The 15,940-nt window shown below is 35.1% G+C and overlaps 1 long non-coding RNA gene across 2 annotated transcripts; it reads right to left on the bottom strand.

Moving 5' to 3' along the window:
* Positions 1-9,021: 9,021 nt before the first annotated feature.
* LOC131016035 (uncharacterized) lies at positions 9,022-11,958 on the bottom strand. 2 transcript variants are annotated; one of them, XR_009098830.1, is made up of 4 exons: positions 11,477-11,958; positions 11,295-11,384; positions 9,843-9,918; positions 9,022-9,249 (listed from the first exon to the last, which is right to left on the bottom strand). It is a non-coding gene; the product is annotated as an uncharacterized LOC131016035 (long non-coding RNA). The 2 variants fall into 2 exon arrangements; XR_009098831.1 differs by having other exon boundaries at positions 9,022-9,918.
* Positions 11,959-15,940: the final 3,982 nt, after the last annotated feature.

A 15,940-nucleotide genomic window follows, 5' to 3' on the forward strand; every position in this document is an offset into this window, starting at 1 on the left:
TTGATTCAAAAATAAAATTAAATTAAAATGTGTAATAGGATATTCTTGGGTGTCCTATAACAGTGTGTAAAATTTTATTTTTCAATTTTAATTTAACTCATTTTCTTATTATCGATTTCGTTTTTATATTAAAAGTATGAAGGCGTTGCATTTAAAGATGGGAACGGACCAAGTATATGGGACACTTACAGCCACAAATATCCAGGTGTTTATATCCTTTTTGCAAGTTTTTTGTTTATCAAAAAATCCTTGTCCTTTTTGTGTTTCCTAGTTATGCAAAACTTATTTGTTATGTTATTTATTATTTAACATTTAAAAGTAAAAATCACAACTCAATTAGATTTATACTTCATCCGTCCACTAATTCAATGCCTACTTTTCTTTTTGGTCCGTCCACCAACTCAAGGCCTATCTATTTTTAGTAAATTTTATTTATATTTTAATTGGTGGGTCCCAATAAATAATACATTTTTTCTCCACTCAACTAATAAATAATACACTTTGTGGACCCCTTTCTCCACTCAACTAATAAACAATATATTTTGTGGACTCTTTCTTCACTCAACTAATAAAAATACTTTTTTTCTTAAAACCCGTGTTTTTTCATGTAGGCCTTGAATTAGTGGACGGAGGGAGTAATATTTTTCCAGTTTTGAAATAGTGTGCACACTTTATTGAGTGTGTTGTGGATGGAAAAAAAAATGTCACACTTATATTGTTATAAGCGAAGAATTTATAAATTGAAACAAAAACTTAATAATGTAGTATTGTTCTAATTGTTAAAAGAGTAGATTTTGAAAATATCCACTTTAGAATAGTAAATTTAAAAATTACCCAGTAAGATAAAAAAAAATAAAAAATTAGTCACACTTACTATTTTACCCTTGCATATAAAAATTTAAAAATTGTTCGCGAATTCACAATCAGTCGAATTCACAACTATCATTAATTTTGGTTGTGAATTCAAGCTTTAAAACTCAAATTCACAACTAAAAATAGTGTTAGTCGTGAATTCAAGTTTTAAAGCGTGAATTCATAACTATAAATAGTGTTAGTCATGAATTCACATGAATTCACAACTAAAAATAGTATTAGCCGTGAGTTCAAGTTTTAAATGAATTCACAACTAGAAATATTGTTAGTCGTGAATTCAAACTTAAAAACTTAAATTCACGACTAGCATTATTTCTAGTTGTGAATTCATCGAACTGATTGTGAATTCTAGTTTTAGTTATGAATTAATAGATTTAGTTGTGAATTCAAGGACATTAAGTCGTAAATTCATAAATATGGTTGTGAATTCAAGAACATTAAGTTGTGAATTCATAAATCTAGTTGTGATGGTTCCCCGTTTTCCCTCCTTGGTGACTCGAACCCCCGGCCTATTGGTTGGAGGGAAAGCGTCTTACCAATTGAGTTGCGCTTCGTTGTCAAATCTAGTTGTGAATTCAAGAACATTAAGTTGTGAATTCATAGATCTGATTGTGAATTAAAGAATATTAATTATTATTATTTTTTCTCTCAAATCTTGAAAATCAACTTCTAATTCTCAGAAAAATATTAGTTGAACTAAAAATTTACTTCTTTCCTATAATTAATTATAACTCATGCATTACCGCACAAATAAAAAAAAAAGCAAATTGAGAAAAAATGCATTACAACTACAGAGCCAATCTCACAACTAAACTCCTTTAAAAAAATTAAGAAAATTGAATTAGCTAAGAAGAATCTTCCCGAAACTTCACCAAGAAGACTTGGTGTGATGAGAGAGGCGATAGTTGTTTTGAAACTTTACGAGGTGATGATACCTTTCAACTCTAGGCCTAGATTCATCTCCCAACAAAATGCTCCCCTCTTTCCTTACCGTGCTCATCTGTAGCAATTGATTTTTGATCCATAATACACACAACAAAGAGACATGAGCTTTTGTACAGTGTTTGATCAAGGAAATAATTGATCAAATCTAGATCTAATTGTATTGTTGTCCGCGTTAGAGAGAGATGATTCTTCACAAAAACTTGGATACACTCGGTGTATTGTACAACCGGATTGACCCGCATCCAAAATAGTGTTATTTATACGGTTTGGGTTAGGATATAAATTCGGGTCAGGGTACGAGTCAAGATCTAACTGAGGGTGATACCCGATTATACGGTACACCCGGATGTACCCAAGACCACCTCATGATTCATTTAGAAAATGTTGAGCGTGTTTATGAGAATGAAATTATGGCTAATTTTTTAATTTTAATGTAAGGGTAATTTTTTATTTCTACACAAAAAGTGGCCAATTTTAAAAATTTTATTTGATAGGCTAATTTTTAAATTTACTATATGAAATAGACTAGTTTGATATATTAACTCTTGTTAAAATGTTATTTTAATTGTAATCTTGAACCAATATATATTTTATAGTTTTTAACTTGAACAAATATTTTAGAACTACTTCACCATAGTCATATACATACAATTGGAATTTAAATTCACATTTTAAGTTAAATTAAGTACTATGAGAAAATACTCCCTCCGTCCCGCTATTCAAGTCCCATTTCTTTTCGGCACGGATATTAAGGAGAAGCAAATTAGATGATTTAAGAGTGTGGTCCACATGATTTAGTTTGTGTTTAAGGAATCACTAATTATTTCTAATTTATTATTATTAAAAGACTTAAATTTTTTAATTTATTTTCATATAATCTGTAATTTTATTTATATTAATTTTATGCTTGTTTAATGAAATTTTTACCTGCCTAAATTAAAAATTAATGGGCATAAGTTGACAATTTCCTTCGAAAATCTGCCTAACTAATTGGAGTGCATTAACTTTAAAAAATTGAAACATCAATCATGTGCACAAAAAACTGGCGGCAGTTGAAAAAGAAGCTTTAGCATTAAAAATTGGCCAACATTCAAATTTCCCACAATTTTCCCAAATTTCAAATTGCTATGCCCTTTATAAATAGGGCAGACAACACTATCACTAATCTAAACTCCCAAAAACAAAAAACACTCAAAACACCACACTTTGCTCCACATGGCTAGAAGGAAGGATCTTTCATCCTTTGAGCGGGCTGCCATCATCGAGTTTCTGCTTGAAAGAAGCCGAAATGGGAAGCCATCTCGAGGCAAGATTACTGCTGCTGTTCAAAGATGGAGCTGCTGCCGGCGGACGATCAGTCGTACTTGGGCAGCTGCAAAAGAACGAAGAGCAAATGGTGAGGTAATGAGTTCGGTGAGTAAGAAAACAATGAGACCAAGGAGAAAACTTGTAACTCTGGATTTACAGTTAATTGCTAGCCTAGATTTGTCAAAAAGATCAACAATTAGAAAGCTTGCATGTGGGGTTAAATGCAGTAAAAGCACAGTGGGTAGATGGGCAAAATCTGGACTGATCAGGGCTCATTCGAATGCAATAAAACCTGATCTCACAGCTCCAAACAAGTTACTTAGGCTACGGTTTTCCTTAGAAGCTCTAGAATATGATAGGATTATGAGGAGTTTGACATTTAAAAGCATGCACAACACAGTCCACATTGAACGATAATGCTAGGCCTCACATTCAAGACTCAGACCCTGATTTCAGGGCCGTTGCTTCAGCTGATGGCTTTGATATTCACTTGGTGCATCAACCACCAAACTCCCCAGACACAAACATTAATGATTTGGGGTGGTTTAGGGCAATACAAAGCCTCCAAACTGAATCCATGTCTACAAATGTGGATGGCCTAGTGAATGCAGTGATTAATTTATTCAATGAGTTAAGCCCAACTACTTTAAACAAAGTTTTCTTAAGCTTGCAAAGCTGTATGGTGGAAATTCTGAAAGTAAAGGGGAGGAATAGCTATAAGATCCCTCATTTAGGGAATGATGCTTTGATTAGGCAGGATATGCTACCCTTGAATCTACAAGTTCCAAGTGAACTTGTAAGGGAGTGCATATCCTACCTAATTGACAATGGAGCATTGTCAATTAGTGATACACTAATGCAGAATTTGGGAGTTAATGCAGGTTGCACAGATGAGGTTGAGTTGATGGTGCATCAACTTCAAATTTAATCAACTGAAGTTATGTGATATGGGAGTGCAAGGTGGATACTTTTTGTAAATGATGCTAAACTTTTTTGTAGATGCAACCTGTGATGAAAGGTTTTTTTTTGTAAATGAATGTTGTGATTGCAGTCTGCATATTCCAAGACTGCAGTAGAAAGGTTTCTATTTTGTAAATGTATGAAGAATGTTGTGGATGTTATAATGCTATAATGTGATGCTATAATGCTTTGATTGACTGCACAAACCAATAACACCAAATCAAACAACAACAGCCACCCAACACCATCAGTTTCAGCAACCAAACCAATAACACCAAATCAAACAACAGCAGCCACCCAACACCATCAGTTTCAGCAACCAATCAATAACACCATCAATCAACAGCCACTCAATAACACCAATTCAACCACACCTAACCAACAGCCACACATAAACAACACCACACATCCAACACATAAACTAGAACAACTGGACCACACAAGCCAGTAAGAACAGGGGAACAAGTAAGAATCAGGATGCACTCATAGTCAAAATAATATCATTTAATCATAGATCATTGGACCAAACCAAGTAGGGACGTATAAAGTTGAGCATCAATCATCATTTCAGACCAATGGACCACACATACCACATATGACTAACAATGCAAAATCCCACATGCAACTTCCTAAACCAAACCAAATCCCACACGAGATCTAAAAGCACCAGTAGTTGTAAATGAAGATTAGGGTAGATCTCACCAGAAAAAAATCAGGGAGCATGCTTTTCAACATCAACAACACAGCATCAGACATATCCCTGTGTTGCCAGTTTTCCTCACACAGAAAAAAAGAATCAGGGTAAGAATTAGGGTTTCTAGATGAAACCGATACATCACCGGAGGAAGAACTAGGTGTAGACGAAATCACTTTACCTTCATGGATCTCAGCCCGGCGACGCCAACCTTTGCATCCATCTTCAATCACCAACAATTGGATCCAAGTCTCCAACTCAACCATCCATGCGAAATCGGACTTCTCTGCGTTTGATTTCGGCATTGAATCGGTGGAATCCCTCAGAACAATCAGATTTCGACCAAAGGCGACGAAATAGAAAGCGAGAGAAAGAGAGCTTCAGATTTTGACGGATTAAATCACAGGGATTCAAATGGGTCAGAGCAATTGAAGGTGAGAGACGAATGTAGAGGAGCGGCGGCTGAAACCCAAGAAAGTCGACGGCGGAGCGTCGGAGAATCGGAGAGGCAGAGCGTCGATCGCGATTCGAGAGAGAGAGAGTAGTTTTAGGGTTTCTGTATGCGGCGGACTCAAATGGAGAGAAAATAGGAGAAAATTAAATGGGGGGGTTGAAGTCCGGTAGGTGAGAGTTTAATTAGTGTGATAATTAGTGATCTCAATTAATGTTAAGCATCCCCTTATTATTTCCTTTTTAGGAAACGGGACATTATCGGTGGGACAACCCAAAAAGGAAAATGGGACTTGAATAGCGGGACGGAGGGAGTAATAATTATTTCTTTTGTATGAATAAAAAATAGACACACAAACTTGGGTACACCCGGATGTACCGTACAATCGGGTTGCTCCGCACTTAAAATAGTGTTATTTATGCGGTTCGGGTTAAGATATGGATTCGAGTCAGTGTACGGATTAAGATCTAAGTGAGGGTAATATCCGGTTGTACAATACACTCGAATGTACCTAAGACCACATCAAAAATAGAAATGTAATTATTATGGCAGAAAAATATTATAGGAAATGGTTATCTTTTAAATATATAGACGAATAAGCCATGCTGCTGGGTATTGGTCATTGCCTTCACCTGGACTTAGGGCCGATCATGGTCTACTCGGACTAACTCCTAGCTGTGCATGTGGCTCATGATAAGCAGGTTAGCTCGGAGACTCTTTGTGATGGCCTGCGTGCTGAGTTCTCTTTTGCACGGGAAGCTTGTGTGGTTGATTTTCGACATGTTAGACGTGAAGCAAATGTTGTTGCTCACTCTTTAGCTCATCATGCAATTTCTTGTAATGATGTGATTATTTGGGAGTCCAATTTCCCGGGATGGCTCCTGAAGTTGGTTTGTTGGGATTTGAGTTAATACAATTCCGTATCTTTACCCTAAAAAAAAGAAACTTATAATAGTCTTTTAAAATCCAACCTCTGAACCGGGGAGACACAGTTAGTCGGTGTGTTAGTGCTTACATTTTTATTAGCGTCGTTGTGTTTTCAATGGATTACCTGATTTTTTTTTTCTTTTTTTTTTCTTTAATAAATATTTTAATTCAGAGCAGCAACATTTTTTTTTTGAATTTGTACATACGAAAAGATAAATGATAAGTAACTGCTTTCCATGCGAACATACTATGCTTACCATTGCAAAAGTTGAACAATTATTTTTGTACTATGATTTAAGTTTGCGATACCTTTTTCTTTTGAGTTAATATATAAAAGTGTCCACTTTCATATTGTAAAATTAAAATTTGTCCACATATATAAAAACTTTAAAATTTGGCCAGATTTTATGTAAAAATACAATTTTACCCTTAACATAAAAAATAAAAAAATGGCCACCAACCCTCCCTCCCTCTCTCACGCGTCATTCTCTCCATCCTCTCTCTCTTTCTCTCACGCATCCTCTCTCTCTCTCGCTCCTGCGGTGGCCGACGAGAAATGCCGCCGTCTATCTCCACCGCCTTCATCTCCATCGACGTCGCCGCCAACCACCTTCTGCAATTCAAGTGGCAAAAGGAAGACAAATTCCTCTCTCTCTCTACACTCTCTCTCTCTCTTCAATTTGATGTTTGGTTTGACGGTTGGAAGCAATTGCATCGATTATACATGAAAATTACATGTCTTTTTCTTGTAATTTGTATTCAGTAGCGTAGCTTGAAATTTTGGGTTTTTAATAGAGAGAATGGGGTTAAATTAATCTATGTGTACATGATTTGAATGTATGTGATTCCTACATCGTAATTCTCGAATAAAATTAGGATTCAGCATGACAGTGGTGATGATTCCGCCACCGATGATGCATGCGCAGTTGACGGCGATGGCGGCCGCTCCGGCGGTGATCCCCCGGGCGGTTCATGGCATATCATCGTCGGCGTGGTGATGGACAGGAGCAAGCTCTATGAATTTTTTTGTTGATTCGCAATCTGAATTGGTGTGTTTAATTTCTCTCTGTGTGTGTGTGTGTGTGAACCCACGCTGCTCTCACAATTTGTTTAGTTAAGATGTCCATTTTTATTATTTGATCAACCATAACCGAGATTACTACCTACCTGGAATGAATAATAAATTGTGTAATCAGTATAACATGGAGAAATAAAAAAATAAAAAAATGATGAATGTTCTTGAATTCACAACCTAATGTTCTTGATTTCACGAGTAGATTTATGAATTCACAACTTAATATTCTTGAATTTACAACCAAATCTATAAATTCACAATCAAAATAAATTACAGTTTTAATTGTGAATTCAAACTCTAAAAACTCAAATTTACAACTACTTGAATTAACAACCAAAATAAATTCTAGTTATGAATTAAATTCAGGTTGTGAATTCGACTGATTGTGAATTCACAACCAACATAAATCTGGTTGTGAATTAAATTTTGGTTGTGAATTCATTTGTTGTGAATTCACAACCAAAAAATTCTAGTTGTGAATTAATTTTTGGTTGTGAATTCGACTGGTTGTGAATTAAATTTTGGATGTGAATTCGACTAGTTGTGAATTCACAAACAAAAAATTATGGTTGTGAATTCGACTGGTTGTGAATTCTCAATTCACAACCAGTGTGAATTCACAACCAAAAAATTTTGGTTGTGAATTCACACTGGTTGTGAATTGCGGGATTTTTTAAAGGGGTGATGTAAAGTGGCCATTTTTTTAATTTTTAATGTGGAAGGGTATTTTGGTAACAATGGCCATTTTTTAATATTTTTATCTTAGTGGACAATTTTTAATTTTACAATATGAAAGTGGCCATTTTAAAAATTCACTCTTTTCTTTTTTCTTTTCTTTTTTTCTTATTTATTTTTTTTATTTGTGGAATTGATTATATAATTTAAACAAAAGATATAGGTATTTGCATTTTATTTTATTTTTTTGGCTTAAGCAGAATGATGCAACCAAGTAAATTATCCGACTTACTGATTGTTTAGCTTGGTTTAATTTGTTAGTTATAATTTAATTATTATGAATTCAAATTAATATGTCTAGTTTGCTCTAAATAAGTTTAATCAAATTAGCTACACTGTAAATGCAACTTGTATCTGAAATCAAAATTAAGTTAAAAGGTGTATATGAATTTGTAAAAAAATAGTTATTTATCTTAAAATTAGAATTTAAAATGTAATATAGATTTATTTAATAATATGTACAAATTATTTATTTGTTTGTATAAACATATTTGTTGTTATATTTTGTTTTTATATTATTCGTATTTTTTCTATTTTTGTAATTATTTTTGGGCTATTTAAATATGAACTTTTAATAATAATGCATTTTTTCTTCAAAAATAATAATAATAATAATGCAGTTCGTAATTTTAAGTCCCAAAATTATTATATGGCGTCTATTAATATTGTTATTGATAGTTTTAGTGTTATTTGCTCAAAATGAGATTCACTTAAATTATATGCTTTATAATCAGTAAATTTAATTATTATACAATACTCATCAAATTTAATACTTATACTCCTACTCATTAAGTTGATAAATTATCAAATACTAATATTTAAAGGGTAAATATCATAAAACCCCCTGAATTATACATGTTTTATCAAAAATACCCTGTATCACACCCCAATTCTTGAAACAATAACTATAATTGGGGTACGACTAATCATCTAAATGAACAAGGGAAAATCCTTGTAAAATCCGAATAAAAGGGATAACAATCGGGCTTAGCCCCTTTGGATGAAGAAAGACAGGTATTCAAGTGATACGAATCAATCAACAAACATAACAACTTCAGGATCACAAGTTTAGTGTCATGCTTCAGATAACCAACAATCACTAATCAAAATATTTGAGAGTTAATAGTCTAGATTCAACAAAAGATATTGTTTTTAGAATCACAACATAATAGGTCTTAAGTTAAGGAACAAAAGACAGATACTGGCTAGTTCTGCAGCGGAAATTAAAATAAGGAGTTGAACTCTAGCCTCAGCTCTGCCCCGTCATCACCAGCCATTAACCTGAAAACATTTGAAAATAATTTTGGGCTAAGTACTAATGTACTTAGTGGGCTGCAACTTTTAAAGCATTTCATAATCTGAAGAACAGTTTATCCAATCTTGCTGACATGACATAGAAGGTTTTAAAGAGAAATAACTTCTATGCATGTTAAAACATTTTCATATATATATACTTAATTATTTTGCGCGCGTTTGCACACTCCATTCTGTTACTCGCTGTGATCCCGGACCTCTAGCCACCGACGGATCTCTGTCTCCCGCTGACTTGAACTGAGGGCGTAACCCAGCCAAGTATAATAAACCTCGGAAATTAATCCAGACAGGCCTATCATTTCTATGCTCCGGAACACATCCCGTCGAGCACCCTTATAACGCCTCTGGTTAGTGCCCGATGGAGATCAACCCACCGAGTCAGCTAACAAGTGTACACAATTCTCAAACAACGTGTTAGGTCATAAGAGAACCTCAATTGATTAACTGTACGAGCCTTAAACATGGTAGAGTGCACAAAAATATTTTATTGGATAAACAGTTTATATTACACGAATATTTAAGCTCAATAGCTAAATCATACATTTGAAAAATAAGCCCACCTGTCTAGGCAAAGCCTGTCGTTTAACTTTATTTCTGAATCGGAATAGCAGTGCTAATCCTCCTGATGCTCAAAGCCTACAAGAAATCTATTCTCAATAGGTCTCCTTGAATTCTAATCTTAAGTCATGGTGTAGTGCTTAATATTCTATGATTCACTTAGCCGGGTTTTCAAAATTTAATGAATAAATAATTGAAAACATTTCTTTTGAGTTAAGAACACCAACAATATTCTTACTCATATTTTTTTTTAATAATTGGAATTATAAATAAAACCAATTAAATCATAAATATTCTTATTGCAAAATATAATGCAAATCTTGTCATGCTTAGCATATAATAAGTAATTTACTTAAAATATGCACATAATAATAATTTAATATTATTATAAAAATTTAAAATAATTAATCAAACTTAAAAAGTTTAATTAATTAAAATAATATAGTCCATTTTAAATAAAGAAGCTGCACAGCCCAATTGAATAAATTAATAAAGGCCCAGCAGATTTAAAAATTAAAAGCCCAACTGAAACAAAAATAAATAAAATCTCGGCCCAAAAACTCATAAAAATCGGCCCATGACTCGAGCCCACTCTAATTAAAATCGGCCCAACCTCAAAATTTAAAACAAAGGCCCAACCTCAAGCCCAAACTCTCAAACTAAGCCCTAAACTACACTCAAGCCCACTCTCAAGCCCACTCTAACCAAGCCCAACTCTCACCAAGCCCAAAGCCCAACCCTACACTCTCTTATCTCCCTCAAATCGCACAACACTCATACACACAAGCAGCTGCGCAGCAGCACTCTTCTCTCCCTCTCTCGGCTCCCTCAAATTTCCGCCGCCACGGCTCCTCCTCCGGCGACTGGCCAAGACCCGACTACCTCTCTCTTTCTCCAACCGTGGCCGGGCAGCAGCGGCATCAACGCCGTGCCCTGCCTCCCTCTTCACGCTAAACCCACCACCGCGGTTCTACCTCCGGCGATAGCAGCCCCAGTCGCCACCGCTTCTCCCTCTCTTGACCGATCCTCCCTCTGGAACTCCGGCGATAGCAGCGACTTAACGCCACCACCACCGGCGTCCTAGCCCCCAACTCTCTCTCGATCTCCGGCCCGACAGCAGCGGGCAAAACCGCCGTGCCGCGGCCTCCCTCTGTTCTCACCAGCGTCCTCTTCCTCTTACACGGCCGGATGACCGGCAGCGAGCACGCCGCCATCCCGGCACCGCTCAACTCAACCCAACACACACACACACGGTTAAAGCTTGAAAATAAAATCTTTGTCTTTCTTTTCTTTTCAATAAATCATGCTTTCATGTATGTATATGTAATAATGAAGGTCATACTATTGAAATGCTTGAATGTGTTGCTGTGTATATTGGTTTACTGAAATGGCACAAATGAATTGCTTGATTTAAACTGTAAAAGCTAATGAGACGAAGGGGTTCAAGAGAGAACCTTTAGGAACTTAGGATGTGAAATGGGTGTTGTTTGATTCTGGATTTGCTTGGTTGCTGGAATCGAGCTGCTGATATTCCTTAAATGGAGCTATAGGAAAAGATAGAATTTGCAGATATTGTTTCCATCAATTTGTAAGATGAACCAAGCAAAAATGGAAGAAACTCACGTTTAAAGCTCACCTATGAAATTATCTTTTGCTCCTGAATTCTGCTACTTGCGAGAGAGAGAGATTGTGAAAGATTTTGTGAAATAATGTAGGAATAAATTAATTTGAGCATAAGATATGGCAGACAAGCTTTAGTGTGGGTGGAAAGAGAGATTGTGAAAGATTTTGGAGATTATTTGCTGTCGGATTAGTAGGAGAAGGGGGTATGGTGGGAGGAAAGAAAGTGGAAAATTTGATAAGATATGATTTAAGATATGATTTGATTGTGACATGTGTGAAAAAAAATAAAAAAATAATTATGATAAAGGGTGGCTATTAGGAACATAAAATACCGGGACTGTAATAATACTTCAGGGTTCGTTAAATAAATAGCTCGTGAAAATACTTAAATGCTAAATTAAATAAATATGCAATGCATATAAATTCAATAACTAAATTTACAAATGTTTTTGTAAATCATTTTTGTTGGAATTAAAAATAAATTCATTTTCTTTATATCCGGCGTGAATCATCTTACTTCTAAATTCGAAAAATTATTCTAAATTTAACTCGGAGAAACGGGGTATTACACCCTGAAACTTACGAAATGTTTTCTAAATCCTCAAACTATCAGGGTTTTATCAAATATATTCTGCATCTATTTTTTGGTCACCGGAAACGTGATATGGCTCGCCGGATGCCACAATGTAATTTATATTCTATTTTTTTTAAATGACCTGGCAAAAACAACTTCGTTTCGTACCATATTCTATCGTGTTTATCCCTAATTCTAAGTTATTAGCGTGAATTTCAAACACGATAGAAGTGAATTTTAAAATTTGTGGATTTTTTAAAAATAATATAGTACAAAACGACGTCATTTTTGCTATTGCATTTAAAAAAAAGAATATAAATTATATTGTGACATCCGGCGAGCCACATCACGTTTTTGGTGACCGAAAATTAAATACAAGATATATTTGATAAAAATCTGATTAGTTTGAGGGTTTAGAGAACATTTTGAAAATTTCATGGTATTTTTGATAAAAATGGTATACTTCAGGGGTTTTCATGATATTTACCCATATTTAAATTAACAGAATTTTTTTGTTATTAAGAAACTTATTTTTCAGGAGTAAGTGGCGTGGTTTACACCAATTAAGTGCATTTTCTTTACTGAAAATGAAAAATGAGCCTATTGGAGAGAGACGTCTCAAAAAGGAAAACGAACCTATTAGAATAGGACGGAGGGAGTAATATATTTATATAAATTAAAATTTTAAAAATAAATAAATATATCGTGGTTCGCACATCGCACGGGAGGATGTACTAGTAAAATAAATAATATTGAGGTTTTACTCGCAAATTTGTAATAAAGCCGTAGAATTAATCTCTTTTTAGGTGTCGATAGTAACTCCATAGTCCATACTCTTTTGAGCTGTATTAGTGTTTCCCTAATACACTGTATTTTATCTATTGGAATTTACGCAAATACTGACAAAGAAAAAGAAATATTGAATGGAACGGTTTTACTTATAATTCACGCCTTCATAGAAAAAAATAAGCGTCAATTCGATCAACAATCTATCTAGCTAGAATAAATAGTAATAGTTCATGAATATATGCCAAAGTCATTTCTACTCATAAGTCATAAGTATCATAATATTTCTTATTTTATCAAATCATATCTAGAAAATACTTTTGTTCGCTTGTCCTTTAATATTATTTAAATGGCATGTTAAACTTATTTCATCTTTTAATTAATTCCACTTAATTTTAAGTTTATTCATTGGGCGTTGTCAATGCAATCCTAAATTGGCAGGACGATGTGAAGACTTTGAAGAATATCGGAGTGGATACTTTTAGAATGTCTATTTCTTGGCCACAAATATTACCTCGTAAGATGATTATAAAAGTACGGGTTAATTGCATCAAAATACCTGATCTTTTTACAAAATTTGATTTTTTGACAAACCTTTTAATTGTTGCAAAAAATTAAGCCACAATTCAATTTTTTGCAATCTCCGTCCGGGGTGAATTTTCGGCCAAATATGTGCTGAGGTGGACCTCCGTAAAGCTTAGGTGGCATGTTTTTCCCAGTAATGAAACGTTGTCGTCTCAATTCAAATAAAACGACACCGTTTACATCATTTTAACTCAAAAAGAATATTTTGATTTATATATTTCACCCAATTCAATTAAGGCTTAACATTTCACAATCTCTGCTCCCACATCTTCTTTGCAATAGGATTTGTTCCAGAATTTCAAAGTGTTCATCTTCAGCGCAAATTTAAGCAATGGATTCTTCTTCACAAACGGGACAGATGAGCTCATCCAATTTCCCCTTACCTCAAAGATTCTATAGATGCAAAGAACCGGAGCCGTGCATTTTGCAGGCTTCAAATAGTGTCAATAATCCGGAGAGGCGCTACTACCATTGCCGTAATCGCGGTCGGGTGAGAATTTCATATTTAGGCGCTACTACCATTGCCACCTATTTTTAGTTATTGCATCGTTTGAACCCTACTTTTTTTTTTGGTGAGGTAGCGCGGTGATTGCAAGTACTGGGATTGGATTGATCCTGTTCTATCGCTATACTACAAGGATTGCTTCCTGAAGATGAAGTTGGAAAGGGATTTGGCGCTTGAAGAACTCATTCGACAGAGGCAAACAAAGGAAGAGAAAAACACATCCATTGTTGTGATTGAAGAAGAGATAGCACTCTCAGCTAAAGATGATGAGTACAAGAACCTTGGCTGTAAAATCGATAGTGTGGAGAAAAGGATGAAGTTATTGTGTTTGAGAATTTTAGGAGTTGCTCTACTGGTGTTTTTTCGTTGGGTTTAGGATTGGTGTACCTGTCGAACATTTTGTGGCAAAATATTGTACTTGGTGTTGTTGTTGAACATTTTGTGGCAAATTAATGTAGTTGGTGTAGTTGTTGAACATTTTGTGGCAAATGAATGTAGTTGGTATGGTTGTTGAACCTCTGTTATAAGCTTGGAAAGATAAGCAAACTTAATATAGAATGAGCAATCTTGGTGACATAACTTAATATAGAGAGGGCCAACAAAGAGTGCAATCTGTTTTATAATTCAAAGCTAACCAAAAAACAAATTTTTGTAGACACAAAAAACGCCCAATCTATTACATCAAAATATCCACATATTGTCTAATTCCAAGCTGGATTTTTGCTTTCTTGTGTTGAGGGCCCTTCATGGCCACCTGTAAGCATCTTGGGTTTGTTGTTGCCTTCTTATCCTCCTACTCTGCCTTGTTTGAACTTCTTGAGTGGATGTTGATCCCTGCTCAGCCCTACATCCACAACATAAGCACTACCCTCGTAACTCACCTCATACTTCTTGTTCATGTTAGGAAAGACATAAGTTGTCACACTCTTACTCCTTATTTTTTCCAGACCTCTCATGACAGTAGGACACACCCTATCAGTAACCATAACCATCATGTTCAGTTTTTCAACCTGCCTCACCATCAAATCCCTTCTTATCTGCTCACACATGTGTATGATATGCATGCCCCTAGCTGCAAGTATATATCCATTGAATATTTCAGCTATGTTGTTGTCTATCATATCACTACATGGATGCAATGAGATAAATGCCTTACAAAAACGTTGAACATCTCTTGAGATAAAATCCTCATAAGCAACAACATTTTCAGCCTTCAATTCCTCCAACTTCATGTTATATTCTTACACATATGTGCTCTTCACAATTGACCAGAAAATGTTCTTCAAACTTGAGCCTTTGTGTTGTTTTTTCCAATTCATATACACATGTCTGGCAAAATTCCCGTGCTCAGCCATGGGTGCCAAATTGCTAACTGCATTCATTAATCCCTAAATACAAAGACATGATCCATCATGATAAGGGGAGAGATGTTATAGCAAAACAGTAGCTAGTTGGGCTCTCATGCAAAAACAAGTACCTTTTGTTGGTCCGAAATAAAGCTTCATCCATTTCCATCGGTTATAGCTAGATCCTGTAGCAAAATCTCTAAGAACCAGTTCCAGCAGTTCTCATTCTCAACCTCCTCCACTGCCCATGCAATTGGGAACATAAAAAAACATGAGTTCATATTAGGATAAGCAATCTATGCATGCAAAAACAATTAAACAGAATCTAATTAACCATTACCTTTCCCACAACAGCCAACAGAATTCCACTTAAGTATGTCTTTAGAAAGCAGCCATCTAGGCCTATAATTGGCCTACAGCTCTTCTTGATTCCATGCCTTAAAGCACTATGTCCAATACATAATCCCTTGAAAACTGCCCCTTCACCCAGTAATAACTTATAAGTCCCCTCCTTATCCACACTCATCAATTCAGCAACATACATTCTCAGCAATGCATAATGCCTTTCAACAGAGCCTCTCATCATCTTTTGGGCAATAGACCTTGCCCCATACAGCTTGTCCCTACCCACAATGGTCTTGTGCCTATTCCTAATGTCATCAGCTAAGAGTCTAATAGGCA

This window comes from Salvia miltiorrhiza, chromosome 3 (assembly GCF_028751815.1).
Source record: "Salvia miltiorrhiza cultivar Shanhuang (shh) chromosome 3, IMPLAD_Smil_shh, whole genome shotgun sequence".
NCBI lineage: Eukaryota > Viridiplantae > Streptophyta > Magnoliopsida > Lamiales > Lamiaceae > Salvia > Salvia miltiorrhiza.